Below are 13912 nucleotides of genomic sequence, written 5' to 3'. Positions count from 1 at the left end.
TCCACCCATCCATCCACACATCCATCCATCCATCCACTCTACCATCCATCCATCCATCCATCCATCCATCCATCCATCCATCCATCCATCCATCCTCCCTCCCTCCCATCCATCCATCCATTCATCCATCCATCAATGCATCCATCTACACATTCTTTTATCCACACATCCACCTCCCTACTCACCCACCAATCTGTCTTTCTGTCTGTCTACCACTGTCTATCATCCCTCTAGCATCTGGGTCAAGCCCATATTATATCTTCCTACTTGCTCTCCAAGCTAAGGTCTGTATTCTCAGAGCAGAGCACATCGTGCCAATATCCCACAAGCCAGGCACTGCACTTCATGGTGTAAAAGAAACTGAACCAGGCCCTTACTTTCTAGGAGCATGAAATTCTGTCAGGGACATAGGACCTATGCTAGATTAGTTTATGTCAACCTGACACAAGTTAAAGCCTTAATTAAGGGAACCTCAATTAAGTAAATGTCTCAGTAAGATTGGACTATAGGCAAGCCTGTAGGGCATGTTCTTAGTTAGTGATTGATGGGGAGGGTCCAGACCATTGTGGGTGGGGCCATCCCTAGGCTGGTGGTCCTGAGTTCTATAAGAAAGCAGGTTGAGCAAGTCATGAGGAACAAGCCAGTAAGAAACACCCCTCCATGGCCTCTGCATCAGCTCCTGCCTCCAGGTCCCTGCCCTGTTGGAGCTCCTGTCCTGACTGTCTTTGATGATGAACAGTGATGTAGAAGTGTAAGCCAAACAAACTCTTTCTGAGTTGCTTTGGTCAGGTGTTTCATCACGGCAATGGAAACCCTAAGTAGGGCAGGATCTGTCCATCAATAGCTCCAGGCTGGTGCAGTGGCTCAGTGTACAAAGGTGCTTGCTGCCAAGATTGATGATTTGAGTTTGATCTCCAGAATCTACATGGCAAAGGAGCGATCTGACTTTCACACATTGCCCTTTGACCTCTGCATGTGTGCTGTGGTACCTGTGTGTTTTTGAGTGCGCGCGCGCGCGCACACACACACACACACACACGCACACGCACACACTAATAAATAAATACATGCAATGAGACACTCAAGTTCTAAATGTTGGCTCTGGTAGTGCGGGTAGAAGAGATGAGGTAAGAAGTGGAGCCCCCACAACACCCCTGAAATTGTGAGGAGCCAAATACACCTCCAGTTGTGAATAGAGTAAGGAATAAAAGTGTAAAAGCATTTCTCAAAGTTACCACGGTAACCAATATGGAACTAAAAATAGTGACAGACCTAGATTGTGCGGGTGGAGCAAGAAATGTCAAGAGATGCAGTCTTGGGTCTGTGAGTTGATTGACATCATGTGTTGGCATGGAGGGAAGAGCACTGGAGGGAACGGCAGTGGGAACAGCTGGAAACAGGAACATGAGCTGGGGCAGGGTGAAAAGTTCCCATCTCCATGTGTGCACGTATGTGCATTAGCATGTATGGGATGCTCATGTGTGTAGAGGACGGCACTGAGGTGTTCACACACCCTCCATGACTCTTTATTCTTCGAGGCCGGGTCTCCCAGTCAAACCCTGGAGAGGGAGGTCCCAACATTTACAGTGGGTCTAGGGATTCGAACTCTGGACCTAAGAGTTCTGCAAACACTGTAACCACTGATCCACCCTCCCTGCTCTGAGGTTTCTATTTTAATGATGGCTTCCACTGTGTGCCTGTTCTCAGAGGAAAGCCTCTGTGTATTCAGGTAGAGAGAAATCTGTTTAGCTGGTGACAATATCCGACATGGAACATGGGCTCTTGGGATACAATTCAGAGGGACTGAATTAGACAAAAACAACTACGTCTCTATTTCCCACCAGCCTCTCCCTGAAACCTAGCATTTGCTGTCCTCAAAGAAACAAAAGGCACAGGACTGTTTCCAACTCTGGAACTAAGACTTCGGAGGCATTTTCCTGTCCCTTTACAGTTACCATAAATACCTTCACCACTTCAAGATTACATGGCTTGCTATTATTGTCTGTTTTGAGATGGGGGGTCTCACATTGTAGCCCAGGCTTGCCTCAAAGTCCTAACCTTCCTCAGCCTTCCCTGCCCCGTGCCGAGATTATAGGCATGTACCCCCAGCAGCAACATAAAATAACAGCGTTTTCCAGGCACACAGAGAGCTTCTGTTAACCAATGTGCTAACAGAAACACATGCTAGCTCACTGTGTTTGTTTAAGGTAAGTGGTAGGTTGTGGATCACAGTGTTTCAAAACAGTCGGTGTGAGATCCTGAGCGATATACTCTGGTGCACTGAGAGCCTGGCTCTGACGGTCTGGGCTTAGAGCCTCAGCACCTCTGAAAAAGCTGGGCATGACGGTGCACCCAGGGCTTGGTTAGGGAGTGGGAGAGGTGTAGATCCCTGAACTCATTGGACTGGTGGTCTAGCTAGTCAGCAAGCTCTAGACTTGGTGAGACACTGTGTCTCAAAAAAACAAAGTGGAAGAAACTGACATTAACCTCTGGCCCCTACATGCATGTATGTGTACATGTGTACACACACACACACACACACATAGACACACACAGACACACACACACACACACACACACACACACACACACACACACACACACTATTGCTCTAAGAGGAATTTGTGTCATTGAGCAAGATGAGAAACAGGGTTAGGAGAAGAGTCATGAGGTCATGGAATCTGTGAGTCTTCCCAGGCCCTGCAACCTGCAGAAGCTGGGACCAGATGGATGGTAGCTGGGGATGCAGACGGAGGAGGGGATCCCAGTGACTACAGTGTAGGTAGAAGCTGTGGTGACAGCTTTTTCTACAAGCCCACAGCTCCCAGGCACTGGCTAACCCTGCCAATATCACCTAAAAACACTGGCAATAAACACAGGGAGGGATGGCTGTGAGCCCCAATTTACCACCTTGGAAACACACTCCCAGCTGTGTTGAGGGAAGAGTCCCAGACCACACAGCCAGTGAGGCACACAGCTAGGGTTGAGACTGTGGGCTGCCTGATCCCCAGCACGTGTCTGCCTGACTCACCCATCCATGCTGCCAAGCTCTGTCTTGTTCTCATCCAGCCCCAGAAGCAAGGATCAGACAAGTTGGGTGGAGCCAGGTCCAGATCCCTGCAGGCCTAGGAAAGTGGTGGAGGTTTCCCTTTCCTTAACTGCATGTGGGTCCTTCCAAATCCCCAGGTGGTGGCCCTGGGAAGGTCACACGAAGCCCATTTCCTGGGTGTCACCATCAAGGTTCAAAGCCAGCTTCGTCCTTCATTCCTTACTTCCCTCCTGGATCTCACTATATAGCCCAGACTGGTCTTGAACTCATGACCCTCTTGGTTCTGTCTCCTCAGTGCTGGGATGACTGGTGTATCACCTGCCCAGTTCCTCTCTTTCCCATTTAGCATAGAGAGCCCCTGACATGGTCTAAGTGCCCCTAACTCTTAGCTGGACCTTGTATAGCCCTCCATGCTCCTCATTGCTGCGAGATGCACCTGAACTTGATTTCTTGGGACCGCCTGGGCCATGGATATCAGCTTGCTGTTTTAGCCCGTAGGTGGAGACAGCCGTTGCTCTCCGGCTGACTGATGAACATCTTATTGCTGAACTCTGCCTATTCTGGACTCTCCTCTGCATTGTGCCTGTGACAGCCACTGTGCTGAACCATCCCGCTGTAATTACCACACAAGGACAAGGGGACAGCATGGATGCTGTGTGGAGATGCTCCTATTGGTGCCCAGTGAAGCCCAAGGATGGGACATCAGACACACCTTAAGGACAGAGGACTCACATCCCAGTGAGGAAAATGAGGCGGAAAATCAAGTCGCCACAGCGGAGGTGGCTGTGCAAGTGTGGGGGTGACTAAAAGAATCCCTTGGAAGAAGAAACCCAACCCCACACCCCCAAAGCCCCAAATAACTGCAATTAAGCTCTTCAAAAGTAAAAAAAAAAAAATGAGCCCTCTAGGCAGCATGTCCCACACTTCCAGTGTGAGCAATGCTTTTGTCGCAGCAAAACGTCACGCTGCCCATCACACGTGTTTTGAAGGCGAGTTTTATTGGCTGCATAATTGCAATCATGTTTACCGTGTCTCTCTGCTTTTGCCGCAGGATCGTGTGGGAAATGGAAGAGCGAGGAACTCACCGTGCGTGTCCTCTGGCACCCGTTTAAACACTGTAATGAGGACATTTCACGGTGACACTGAAGGAGATGTGTCTGCGAGGATCTGAGTCTCTGGAAGGCGTCCCTTGTCCAAAGACACTGCGGCAGGCCCCACTTGGAAGGCTCCAAACCTCGGTGAGCCTCTAGCTGTGCTGTTAACAAGGTGAAGGACAGGTCTAGGCCCTGCTCGTTTATTTCTCGAAGCAGGTGAGAGGATTAGTGATAGGCGTGCAGAGTGGAGCAGACATGATCTGATGGCGACATCAAAGGGGACAATCAGAAAGCTATCCAGAAACAGAGAGGGGAAAACGAGAGGAGAGTCACCCCCTGCCCCGTCCCATCTGCAGAGCCATCACGGACCTAGTTCCCAAGAGATGTGTCCCCTACCCTCATCACATAGACTCTGGGGGCCATCATGGTGATTACTCCTGGACTACGCCCCATATATTTTTATTTTTCTTTCTTTTACTATACTAAATCCACGAGTCTCCTAGAAAGTCACCAGACTTGGACGCGTCTTGGGGACCCCAATGACAGAGAGAGAGGTAGATGGATAAATGGAAGGATGGATGATGGATGGATGGATGGACAGATTTATAAATCGATCAGATGGATATAAGGATGTGTGGGCAAGTGATCAGCGATGCGGGAGTGGACGCATGGGCTGCTGAACGAATGCGTGAATGCATGCACGAATGCCTAGGCAGATGGCAGGAGAAGTTACTAACAGGGAGGAGGGAAGGATGAATAAAAGGGTGGATGGGTAAACGTTTAGGAGGGTGAATGGAAGAGATGACTGATTAAAAGTGTGTGTGTATGTGTGTGGGGGGGTGGGCACATGGTGTAGGAAAAAAACAGTCAAAACCTTTCACGTTCTCTCAGCAACTAATTTTAATGTCACCCAGAGTTCCTCTGGGGCCCAGACTTCCCATAGCAGCTTCCTTATCAGTGAGTCGAGGCAGGAGATTGCTTCTCAGTGCCACTCATTCCCTGGGAGCATGTGGAGGAGCATGTGGAGGAGCATGGCTTCACACGGGATGCCCATGGTATGGGGTAAGGTCAGCGGGGTCAGGATTCCAGTGGGAAGCAGACCCACTGGCCTTGAACTACAAAGTTCCAGACTGAGTTTCTTCTTCTCCATTCACGGGTGTAGCCTAGTGACCACATGTGCCCTGTTTTGAGATCATGTTTTTATCTGTGAGCATCAAATGTCTCTTTGCAATGTATTCTGGAAGTGTGGTCAATGTTACACAAAAGCTGTTGCTGTTTTCATTCTGTGTTCTGTAATTAAACTGAGTCACAAAAGGAGAAGGAAGGGGAGGAAGAAGAGGAGGAGAAATAGAAGGAAAAAGAGGAGGAGGAGGGAGGATAAGAATCAGAAATTATCATCGAAGCTGTTGAAGTCTGTTCCCGGTGGAAGGGAAGGAGAACCAGGATGAATGGGGTCAAAACAACACAGTGAATGGACAGACTCCAGAAGAGAAAGGAGCAATCCAGAAAACACGTGGGCATTCAATAGGCATCTCACTGTCCACACAAGCACTAGAGGGTAGGGCCCGCAGTCAGAGCCGCAGGCTCAGCGCACTATTTCTATGACTCCAGAGGCCCTGTCACTGCCCAGATGGGAGCCTGTGACCTCGGTTTCCATACCTGTTAACTGGAGGAAGCCATATTCATACAGATCCTAGGAGGGCCCTAGGAATAACAAGGGGGAAGCTACAAACTGTGGGGTGCAGTGCACATGTGAGATGGGTCGTTTTTCAGACACTGATTGGATCAGTGGGTAGGGTTAAATGGAATGAGATTTGAGTTCCTCTGGAGTGAGTCCAAGAATCCAAAGCTGGATAGAAAGACATTGACACACATAGATGGTCCCAGCAAAGATGGGTACCACACAGGCTCATGGGTAGCAGAGCGTGCTAATGTGGCGCTCGACACAGCCTCCACCCACGTCCTTACACAGACACACCCTCCCACTTCTGTAAATGTGCCATTCAACACATGAACCCAAAGGCGTGTGTAGCAGCGCACTTGATCTGTATCTCAGCTTTTGTGAGTTTGAGGCCAGCCTGGACTCCACAGCGAGATTGCATTTTTGCATAAAGGAATGTATGAACAACTGCATGAATGGACACACACATACATGAGTGCACATGGGGTCCTTGATGGTACTCATGTGTGTTCTTGGAGTTCCGTGCATGGTGAGTGCTGAGGAACCATGTGCTCAGTGGAGAGATGGATGGGCAAGGTGGGCTCCTAGCCAGTGCTTCAGGCTTGCATGAGGTATGAGAAGGGGCAGGGCTGGAGCCCAGGACCCTGGCAGCTTCAGGCTTCTGTCTCTCCCAGCTCTTAGCTGATCACGAGCCCCTCCCAAGTCATCTCTGCCCCTCCCATGCCATGTTGCTTAGTTTTGGGTTAGCTGTCACAAAGCCAGAGTCACCCAAGAAGAGGGAACCCCAATTAATAAAACACCTCCATCAGACTGGACTGTCAAGCAAGATTGGGCCGTTTTATTTTTCCTTATCTTAGACTGTTATTTCTAGTTTATATGCATGAATGTCTTGCCATGTTCTCCGTATGTGCATCATGTGCATGCGTGGTGCATGCAGAGGCTAGAAGAGGGCACCAGAGCCCATGGACCTGGAGTCACGGATGGTTGTGAGCCACCGTGTGGGTGCTGGGAACTGAGCTCAGAGCTCAGGTCCTTTGCGTGTGCAACAAGTGCTTCTAAGAACTGAAGTCTCTTTCTAGCCAGTGATGATGGTAAGGACGATGACAAAGACAACAGCAACAATGATGAGTTTTACGTAGCCATGACTGGCCTGAAAATCTCTTATTTAGACCAGGCTGGCTCTGATGCCATAGAGAGCCATTTGCCCCTACATCCCAAGGGCGAGGACTAAAGGCATGAGCCACCACATCTGGCCTCTGTTTCCCTGATCAATAATTGATTACCCCACCTCACTGTGTGCAGTGCTTTCCCTGGGTTCAGGGTTGTAAAGAAAGCAAGCCGGGCAAGCCATGGAGGGCAAAGCCAGTGAGAAGCATTCCTGTGGGGTCTCTGTTTCAGTTCCTGCCTCCCGGTTCCTGTCTTGCCTCCACTTGATGACGGACTGTAAGCCTCAAACCAAACACACTCTGCCTTCCTTAAGGGCTTTTGATCATAGTGTTTATCACAGCAATGGAAAGTGAATGAAACCATGATCCTTCGTCACCTCCCCACTGAGACACAAAGCCCCGGTGCCTGCACTTTGTGTTCAGGTGAGGAAGGCCCCGAATATTCCACACCGAGGAGCTACCTATGGTTGGACCCTGTCTCAATTACCCACACTACCCTTTGCATCTTGCAGAGACTGAACCATGTAACTTATACACACGTTGCACCTACTATACCAGAAGAGAGGCCACATGGCACCCATACCCCACAGCCAGGGAATTACGAGCCCAAAGAACCAAGGGATGGGCTCAACAGCACAGGATCAAGTGGTGGTACTAGGATTTGAACTCAGGCCCCAGGCTCTTCCTTGCTCATTTCCCTGACTTCCCACATTAGGTTTGGGGCTCCCGGTGGCTTCCCTTTACTCTCTCCATTGGAACAAGCCCCACATGGCCCTCATCCAGACCCCTGCACGTCTTCACCTTCAGTCTAGAAACGGCTCAGTGTAGCGGGTAACGCATATTTCAAACATGTGGTGCCCTTGTGCCCCATCTTCTGTGTCTTGAAGGAAACGAAGGAAGCTGGCTTACCTGGGAAATTGACATTCTCCTCTGCCCTATGTCCCCCTTATAGCTGGGGACAGCTTCAGCCAGTGAATAACTGACCTGGTACTGAGCCTACTTGCCAGTGCCTCTGGGTGGTATGATTCATTTCCCAGAGCCCCCAGACCAAGTCAAGGCTTGTCCAGCCTTGCACGGTGCCTGTACAGGCCTCTCCTGCCGCCTGGTCCTGTCATGCACCCTTCCATGAATTCAGACCTGAGGAAATCCCTTTCCTGTTGCTGCGATGGGCTGGGTTCACCCCCCTCTCATCATGGCCCCTGGAGATCATGGTCACTAGCTTTGATCAGATCCTAGCCTCCCCCTGCTCCCCCTACCATGTTATACACGGCACCCCTTCTGTGCCAAGGAATCAGCTCTGCTGTGTTCTGCCCCCTACCGGCATGCAGCTCAAATCCCAAAACACGACAAGAGCTTACTAGCTGTTGAAGCAATATCAGAGCAGATGTCTGAAGGCCTATCTGCCTATTTTCCCAAGAGTGCCTTTCTCGGGTTCTAGCAGGGTCGCTGCCCATTTCAACGTCGCTGCTGTTATCACCTGCCAGACAGCCTTGCCTGCCATGCCCCCCCCCCCCCAGTCCTTTTCGTTGTGTAGCAATACTAATAGAGAAAGGGGAGTAGGGCCCCAGTGAAGGTTCTGAATGCTGTTTTCTGAGCCTTGCTCCCCCCCCCCCCGCCCCCCCCCCCCGCCGGCTGGGCCTTGCCAGTTGTCTGGTTACCACCGGACACCACCAGAGGACCTCAGGACCCTACCAAGGCAAGAGGTCAAATGGGTACTGAGGTGACAAGACCTCCCTTCACTTCTCAAGCTTCTTCCGGAACATTTGACCCCAATCCATTTCCCTAGAAGTTTGTTTGGGCAAAAGTTTTCCATGTCTGCCTGCAATGGATGAGAAGCTCTTTGTGGTTTTCTGCAGGCCCCACCTACTCCCTTGATGTTGCCCACACCTTCCATCACCAGCTCTACACAAGAAAGTGTTCATACATCAGGCATGGCAGAGTCCACCTGCAACCATGGCCTCAGGAAGGGGAGGCAGGCCCTGTCTCTGAAAACCAGGGCCTTAGGTTGGCCATGCTCCAGCGGACGCCCCCACACCCATGAGTACACAGGCGGTGCAGATGTTTAAAAAAAAAATAATGACATGAAGTCAGGAAGGAGTGGGGGGGGATATGATCCAAATACACTGTGTGCATGTATGAAATTCTCAAAGAGTTAATAAAAACATATTGAAAACCAACAAATGAACCAAGAGGAACAGGGGGTGTAACTCAGTGGTAGAATTAGCCTAGCATTCGAGACCCAGAGTTCCATTCCCAGCACGGCTAACTAAATCAAACCAGGAGACAAAGCCACTTATGTCCCACTGAAGACTGGAACCCATGAAGTGACCGGCACTGGAGTTTCTTCAAGGTGTGGGTCCCTGGGTCACTAGTCAGCAGGTGGGGAGGCCCCGGGGAGGGACGGGAGTATGTGAGTCATCTCACGTGCTCGTCTGCACGAGGCGGTGTCCGGTTTGCGAACACTAACTCTACCCTCCCTCTAATGAGCGCCCTGAGCTGTGCCGTGGGCAGGCTTAGGCAGCAAGCAGGGAAACAATTAGACTTTCCCTTGGAAAATGGCAGTTAAGCCACAGGTACATATGAACGTCACTTTTTCCTGGGGGTGGGTATTTTCAAAACGCTGAACGATCTATTATGGTCAGTCACGAACTGAATTCTGAGCTCTGGTCAGAGCCACTGATTCCCAGCAGACCCTGGGGACATTCGGATTGGTGCTACAAGGGGACCCCAAGAAGGGGTCCATCTGCCGCTGCTGCTTCAGCACCCGGTTTCTTCCAGACCAGATGACATGGGAACCCTGCTACAGACAGTGTGGGGAGAGGAGGGTTGATGGAGTCTCAAGTTCAGATGCCTTGGTGTGTCTGCACCAGTGAGCACAGAATTTGGCTCAGAGGAGATGTTCATGAGCACTGCCTTGTGCGTGGTGGGCTGTGAGAATGAAGCTTACATTACAGAGAACTCTGAGAAAGCTACCTTGCAATTCAGCCCTGAGAGTAAATACTTCTCTGTAAAGCCTTTTTAACCAGACTAAGGTGTCCCTGTGTCAGGCCCAGGTCCTAGGTGGGAGGAGGCTTCATGGGGAAAATGAACTAGGTCAGTATTTCCCAGAAGGCAATGAGGTTTCTCTGTGGTCAGCCCTCATCTTCTGCTTGCCTCAGACTCACAGACATGGGGCTTCCAGAGCCCTTAAGTCCAACTACCAGCTGGATAGGAACCTGGAAGACAGAGCCTGCTAAGACCCCCAAGATGAATGCACAAGGAGTGGGGGCAGCTACTGGCCAGTGAACTCATAGGGTGCTGCATTCCCCAGGATTCCCCCATCCCTGCACAACGAAAGGACAGTACCAGAAAGAACAGCCTCAGTAACTTGGCACCACAGCCAAGAGGCCCATGACCACACGACAGCCTCCAAGTACAAGGCAGAAGACACAGAGTCACACAGTCACAGAAAGACACTTTGGTCACAGGGGTGACCCGTTCTTCTTAGTCTGCCCATCAGAACCACTCTCTAAGATGCACGTGACAGACACTGTATAGGAAATGTAGTAAGGACATGTACCCTGAGGACAGCGGGACTTAGTGGAAGTTTGCTGTGTGAATACAGAAATGGACCGCCGAGGACATGCCTGTGGTTTCATCATGTAGACAGCTGCCTTTACATTCCTAGGTTCTACTCGGGCGTCCCCCAGCTTTAGAACCACCACTGTCAGCTTTAGTACCAGGTGGTGCCACCATGGAAGACCCTTCCATGGCTACAGAAAGCTCTCCCAGCCAGGAGCTGAGGCTCCATAGCCACAGCCCTGGGCCCAATCAGGAGTCACTTCACATCGGGTAGATCTCAGTAGCACTCTTCCTGCAGTCTGTCCCATAGGCAGGCAGCTGCCTCATACACTGTCCCTCTTGGGGAACAACTTCCCACTGGGAGTTGGGAAGCAGTCAGACCCCGCCAACTGAACCGGTGGCCCTGGAAGCAGGTGCAGGGCTAGGACCTGGCTTGGCCTTCTGTGCCCCAGGACACATGGCATCTGGAGCCGGAACCTCCCCCCTAAAGAGCAGCTTTGGTGCAGCCGCCTCTCCCACTCCCCTGTGGGGCCACTCACAGCATGGGCTCTGGGGCCAGCAGGTTGTAGGAACACAGCTTTAGATGCCCACCCAAGCTGACTTGGAGACAACCCTCCCTGGGGGGGGGGTGTCCAGGAGAGAGGCAGGGACTCCTCCAAAGAGCCTCTAGCGGAGCTAGTCCGTCAGCCACCCTTCATGCCTCCTTCAGAGGCAGAGTGGGGGTGCCCTCTGCGATTGCACGACTCGAGAAAGGACACCCGATGACATATGGTCCCCTGGGGTCTCCCTGAGGTGGGTGTGAGGAGAAGAGAGTCCAGGGCGCTGGGAGGCCTGGAAAGGCCTCCAGAGAACAAACTCTGCTGGAAGAGCCCCCTCCTCGGATGCCCGGTGCCCGCACAGAACCAGCTTCCCTCCCACCCAGGGCACGGAGTCCCCACCCGCTACTCACGGGCTCCTGCGAGGCCTCCCCCTGGTATGGTGGTGTCGCCCCTCAGTTCATGCTCCCCATCTGGAGAGACTGCGGCTCTAATCAGCGGCCCTGCGTGGTGCGGCCGAGCGACTCAGGGCCTTAATTGACACCAGGTGGCCCCTCCCCAGGGGCAGGCTGGGAGGCGGCTCAGCACGGGGCCCAGAGGCCAAGCCCTGGACAGGGATGGAGGGGTGCACCCAGGTTCAGCGTGCTCATGCTTCCCCTGGAAAGTGGAGAGGAGAGAGGTAAGGGTGGCTAGCCAGTGCCCGGGCAGCCCTCCCTCCATCGTACCAGCCTGCTTCCTTAGACTCTGACCTTTCTTTCATTCCAGAGGCTGTGGTGGCTGTGGCAGCTTCTGCCAGGGACGGAGGTGGCTCAGGTTTCCCCCAGCTGGCTGGGATGGCCTGGAGTCAGGATTGCAGCCACGGGTCTTGTGTCCAGGCCATGCCTGCTGGATCTGAGTATGGCTCTTTACGGTGCCACCCAAGAGTCCTGGGAGCTTTAAGTGAGCACTTATTATGAGCCAGAACGGGATGCCTGTGCTGCCCCCGATATAGTTCACAAGCTCCGTAAGGTGGTTACTTAGTTACTACTACTACATCGTTTGTAGATAAAGCAACTGAGACTCAGAGAAGTTAAGTTTCTTCTCCCATGTCACACAGCAGGAGAATCAGCATACACATCTCCCTTAGCCTGACACCGAGTTACAGCTTCTCACCAGGTCACCTGCAGAGTGGATGACATCAGCCCCCTTTGTTTTGGTCAGGTTGCTGCCACCTTCTCTCCTAGACTAACCTGTGCCCCTGCTGCTATAAGGGTTCCAGCGTGGAGTCACAGCTGGAGATGCTGGAGAAAGAGCACTGGACGAAGAGTCAGGAGTCCTGTGTGACCTCGAGGAGGCTCCTCTACATCTCTGGGCTTCGTTGTAGATTTGGTGAACAATAGCTGAGCTGAGCCTTTAGGACTGTGACTGAGAATGGTCCCGGTCACAAAGTGTTCTCCCGCCCACACCCCTGTAGCCTTCCCCAAGCACCCCCACCCCCACCCCCACCCATCTTTCTTCTCATCCCTAGAGATTGGAGATGATGGAGATCCTGCTCTGGAGAACCTCGCTTCCCTGCCCGAGCCATGAGAGGACAAATGAGATCCTACCCAGCACCCTTCTCCGCACAGTGGCATTTGTTGAACACCTACTGTGTGCGCGGGGGGGGGGGATACAAGGGCAGGTGTAAGCAGTGTTTACCTGGTGTAGACAGAGATGAAGGTGCAACCCTTTTAAAACTATTATTCATGTGTATCAATAGTAAAAGGTGTAAGTATTTAGGCTACACGCTTGACGGATTGAGACATCTCTTGTTGTTTGCGTCCTATTAAATAAAAGACCGTTTTGCGCCTACTGTGCACTAGGAGTTCTCCCAGGTGCTGAGCTACAGCAGCTGACAGGCCGGCAATCATTTGGACGGTTGAGGAATTACTGTATCATTATCCTCAGGCAAGACAGGTTTCCCCACACGCGGCTGAATAACACGCCCGTCTGCTGTGGTCTGCCCCCTCGGGAGCTCCAAAGTGGAGTGTGGGATTCTAGAAGGTTCTTAGGTCTAATCCTCAGGGCAGCTGATGGGCTCATTTTGGTCTGATTGGCGGGCACCCTGACTGGTAGCTCCTACCTCTGGCCCAGACCCAGCCTCCACGTGGGATTGGGGAAGATGAGCCGTGACTCAGCTGCCTGACTTGTCAGGTGGAGGCAAGAAGGGAGCAGGCATCTGGCCGGGCTGTCGGCCATGAGGCTGCTGGAGCCAGGTCCCGAGGCAGGTGATGGAGTAGGAGACAGAGACCTAACGATGACAAGGTCCCGGGCTCAGATGACTGATGGTGGAGTCGCTAGCAAACTCCCTAGAATATTCTAGAAAGAATCCCAAGGCAGGCTGCCTGGTAAGAGGGAGCGTTCCCATCCAACTATGGATTCCAGAAATTGGGAGAGATTCCAAAAAGCCGGATGACCTTTACCTTCCTCCGGAAATGAGCTTGGATATCATCAACTGACATCTTTGGAGCCATCGCCCACATTGGGCAGGTGCTTTGCTGCCCCTCCCAAGCTCTCCCCTCTCGGGCCAGCCCTAAGCCAGAGCTCTGGTTTTGTTTTTCTCTTCCCCACAGCACCCTAGGCCTGGCATCTTGTAGGTGCTCAGCAAAACCCTCCTATTAAAAACAGACTTTTGAACCCTTTGCTTCCAATGTTCCTTCTAACTTGGAGCAAGCATGTCACCGGTGAGCTGTCAACCTGTCATTCACACACTTGTTCCCAGTTCAACAGAATCGGCGGGCAGTGGGGCTCAACCCAGGTGAAGCCCCTCTGGGACGCCACACTTTCACAATGCTCCCCCCCCCCCC

General features: G+C 52.0%; 1 protein-coding gene across 1 annotated transcript in view; it reads right to left on the bottom strand.

Moving 5' to 3' along the window:
• The window catches only part of Nos1 (nitric oxide synthase 1), a 160121-nt gene extending 148588 nt beyond the window's left edge, over positions 1-11533 (bottom strand). The window contains exon 1 of the mRNA XM_026785849.1: positions 11501-11533. The gene's annotated coding sequence lies outside the window, so the exon portion shown is untranslated. The remainder of the gene's footprint in view (positions 1-11500) is intronic.
• Positions 11534-13912: the final 2379 nt, after the last annotated feature.

The sequence above is a fragment of the Microtus ochrogaster genome, chromosome 2 (genome assembly GCF_000317375.1).
Source record: "Microtus ochrogaster isolate Prairie Vole_2 chromosome 2, MicOch1.0, whole genome shotgun sequence".
In the NCBI taxonomy this organism is placed as follows: Eukaryota; Metazoa; Chordata; class Mammalia; order Rodentia; family Cricetidae; genus Microtus; species Microtus ochrogaster.
The sequence above is the reverse complement of the archived record's forward strand: the minus strand, read 5'-3'. Positions and strand labels throughout refer to the sequence as shown.